This window comes from Nerophis ophidion, linkage group LG11 (assembly GCF_033978795.1).
Source record: "Nerophis ophidion isolate RoL-2023_Sa linkage group LG11, RoL_Noph_v1.0, whole genome shotgun sequence".
NCBI classification, from domain to species: domain Eukaryota; kingdom Metazoa; phylum Chordata; class Actinopteri; order Syngnathiformes; family Syngnathidae; genus Nerophis; species Nerophis ophidion.
The window spans coordinates 12673536-12677567 of record NC_084621.1 but is presented as its reverse complement, the minus strand read 5'-3'; the positions used below and the strand labels follow the sequence as shown (position 1 = coordinate 12677567).

Here is a 4032-nt window from a genome sequence, read left to right as displayed (position 1 = left end):
GCGAGGAACACAAAGACGTGGATGCAGCCGCCTTCTCTGCTTCTTGGGTCATAGGCGGGAGAGGAAAGGTACACGGCGCGTACGTTGAGTCATGATGCCAGCTAATCATTAAAACATCTCAACATTGTTGACAGCAGCCCCGCCTTCCTTGATAAGACTGTCTTACACAGAGTCATGTCAGCACAGTCTTCATCACCTCAGCGGCTCAGCTTTGGACAAATACCACATTTTGGGGCTGCAGGGGTGTGCTCTTTAACAACCTTTCTTCTCCAATGTCTTTTAAGTTCTTTTTTTTTTTTTTTAAAAAGGACAGACGTTGAGAGGTTTCTACCCCTCAACCTCAGCCAGTGAAGACAATCGATATATTTCTTTACAGACAGACATCATTTTGTATTGCATTATTGTTTCTTTTGTTAATATCAGAGTCAATTCTGCAAAAACCACACCGCTTATGGACAGAGACCCACAGGTAAAGAATCTGGGTATTATCTTCGACCCAACTCTCTCCTTTGAGGCACACATTAAAAGCGTTACTAAAACGGCCTTCTTTCATCTCCGTAATATCGCTAAAATTCGCTCCATTCTGTCCACTAAAGACGTTGAGATCATTATCCATGCGTTTGTTACGTCTCGCCTCGATTACTGTAACGTATTATTTTCGGGTCTCCCCATGTCTAGCATTAAAAGATTACAGTTGGTACAAAATGCGGCTGCTAGACTTTTGACAAGAACAAGAAAGTTTGATCACATTACGCCTGTACTGGCTCACCTGCACTGGCTTCCTGTGCACTTAAGATGTGACTTTAAGGTTTTACTACTTACGTATAAAATACTACACGGTCTAGCGCCATCCTATCTTGCCGATTGTATTGTACCATATGTCCCGGCAAGAAATCTGCGTTCAAAGGACTCCGGCTTATTAGTGATTCCCAAAGCCCAAAAAAAGTCTGCGGGCTATAGAGCTTTTTCATTTCGGGCTCCAGTACTCTGGAATGCCCTCCCGGTAACAGTTCGAGATGCCACCTCAGTAGAAGCATTTAAGTCTCACCTTAAAACTCATTTGTATACTCTAGCCTTTAAATAGACTCCCTTTTTAGACCAGTTGATCTGCTGTTTCTTTTCTTTTTCTTCTATGTCCCACTCTCCTTTGTGGAGGGGGTCCGGTCCGATCCGGTGGCCATGTACTGCTTGCCTGTGTATTGGCTGGGGACATCTCTGCGCTGCTGATCCGCCTCCGCTTGGGATGGTTTCCTGCTGGCTCCGCTGTGAACGGGACTCTTGCTGCTGTGTTGGATCCGCTTTGGACTGGACTCTCGCGACTGTGTTGGATCCATTATGGATTGAACTTTCACAGTATCATGTTAGACCCGCTCGACATCCATTGCTTTCCTCCTCTCCAAGGTTCTCATAGTCATCATTGTCACCGACGTCCCACTGGGTGTGAGTTTTCCTTGCCCTTATGTGGGCCTACCGAGGATGTCGTAGTGGTTTGTGCAGCCCTTTGAGACACTAGTGATTTAGGGCTATATAAGTAAACATTGATTGATTGATTGAAATATACATCACCAAATCTCAGTGGCCTAGTGGTAGGTTGTGAGTTCAAAACCCGGCCGAGTCATACCGAAGACTACAAAAATAGGACCCTGAAGGGTTGGAATTGGGGGTTAAATAACCAAAATGTTTTTTTTTTTTTTAAATCCTTTTTACTTTAGATAAATGCATACTAGTACTAGCTATTAGGCTGTTCTAGTGTTTATTTGTACTTATTCTTATTATCTTTTTCGTTTTTTTATGTTTTTTTTTAAGACAAAGAGCAGCTCGAAGACCTCTATGAAGAAAACCAATCATGGATCCAGATTTCACTCGCCCGGAGGTGTGGCACGATGGCGAGCGCCTGGTGCCCGGGTCTGTTCCCAGGTACAGCCCGACAACTAATTAAGTTTTTCAGACATATACTTGGAATAAACCCTCTCCATCTTTCAAACAGCAACACATTCTAGGTGAGGGAGGAAAAAGCCTGCCATCATCCAGAGTGGAAAAAGCAATAAAAGCTTTGAGTCCAATGGGAGGAAGAATAGTGTATATCTCAGTGGCTGCGGCGTGACATGTTTTGCAGGAGGACCTTGGCCAATGGCGGTGTGTCTCTCCTGCGAGCTCAGAGTGCCAAACAAGATGTCCTCCTTAACCGTCACACTGAAACTGAACTAAGTTGTTGACACCGTTTGCTTTAAGAAAAAAAAAAGTACAATTTGCAGCCGATTAGAGCCAGCTGCAGCACAGTATTCTCTGTGCGCCTAATGTACGGAATAATTATGGTTGTGCTTACCGACATCAAAGCTATTTTATTTACATAGTGAAATGATAAGTGTGACCGGTTGATGGCAGTCTGTCAGGTTCAAACACTGATGACATCTATTAAACAGACAAGAAGCAAGGAATCATGCAGAGACAGAGTTTAATTTTGCTCAATGAGGAGAATGCATGGAGCTGCACACTTAGTTACAGTCTCGCCCTACACTCTAAGGTACAGCTCCCGCGTCCCTCTATTTATTAAGGAATTCCCCAGTCAACATCACTGAGGCCACCTCTGAAAGGAGTGGTTGCGTATCATCCAAAGCAGCTCCAGTACGCACAATACGTGACGGAGTGTGCCGGCGGCCTTGTGGTTTCGCCTTGTCTCTGCTTCGTCTGCGTTATGTTGTCTTATCTTGGTTGAGGTCCTTGAAGTCCTTGGCTGTTGGCGGGCTAAAACAAAGATGACATCTGCAGCTGCAGACAAGAGGTTTTGTCCTTGTACAGATAGAAAAAGTACAGCTTGAGCACAATTGCTAATAACTATAGCAACAGACTTTAAGCATACTAAAGTTGTGTGATGACTTACACATAATTATTCCAACGCAGTCACACATAAGAGATACATGAAGACTGCAATATGACTCAAGTAAACAACACCAACATTTTATATCGTCCATTGAAAATATAGAACATTACACACGGCGCTCAAAAATCTATTAAAATGTTTTAGTGCGTGTAGAGGTTGCCCTCTAGTGGGTTCCTCGGACCACCACACACGGCCACGAGAGCCCGGGTTTCAGGGTACAACACTGGTTCATTTGCATAAATAGTGCGAGGCTTTTACTTTCCACCAAAATTTATTTTCTGAATCCATGTCTCGCTCTCTCACTCTGGCTCCCACTCCAACTCTGTGTCTCGTTCCAGCTGCTGCTAATAAAGGTGACAGGTGATTAGATAACATGGCCCACGTGGGCCGTCTAGTCACCTGTCGCTGTCTTCAAGGCCGGTCCTTCCACACCCTGTTCCGCGGCAGGCCTGCAGGTCACGCCTCCCTCCACAGTACGACTTTGGTAAGCTGTGAAGCCGCACCGCTTGATGGATTGTTCTGTTGTGGGGGGTGGGGGGACCTGCGGACTTGCAGCGGAATGGGGTGTGCAAGGACCGGCTTCGAGATCAGCGACAGGTGCGTAGATGGCCCACCTGGGCCTGCTTATCTAATCACCTGTCACTCTGTTAAAAGGCAGCAGCCGGGGAGGAGAGAGGAAGTGGAGTTGGAGCACTAGCGAGAGCGAGACAGACCAACGCAAAGACAATTGCTGAAAAGCACGTCAGAGACAATTTTATTGCAAAATAAAACAGTGTTCTCAACCCTGAAAGGAACTGTCATGTCAGTGCTTGGTGGGCCGAAGAACCCGGAAGGGAAAAACCTCCACAACTGTGCTTCAACATATGAGTATTATTATAGTGTGTGTATAAGGTAAGAAATATTTCCTGGCGTTTTGTTTCGCAATATTATGCAAAAGAAACTTTTCTTACCTTCTGGTACCTGCTGATCTGTGTTTGGGAAACTGAAAACTTGCACGCGTCCGCCTTTGTAGTCTGTGACGATGACGTAGTGGATAAGCTTCTTCTTTTTCTCTATCTTCTTGTTATGGGATATTCTTCCTCCACTGTTGCCATTTCTAATATAAAGTAGTGTCAAGTTCAAACTTATATCTGTCAATAAACTCATCATGT

At 44.9% G+C, this 4032-nt stretch overlaps 1 long non-coding RNA gene across 1 annotated transcript; it reads left to right on the top strand.

Moving 5' to 3' along the window:
- Window positions 1–204: 204 nt before the first annotated feature.
- LOC133561380 (uncharacterized) lies at window positions 205–4032 on the top strand. The gene is made up of 3 exons (XR_009808661.1): window positions 205–469; window positions 1807–1917; window positions 1988–4032. It is a non-coding gene; the product is annotated as an uncharacterized LOC133561380 (long non-coding RNA).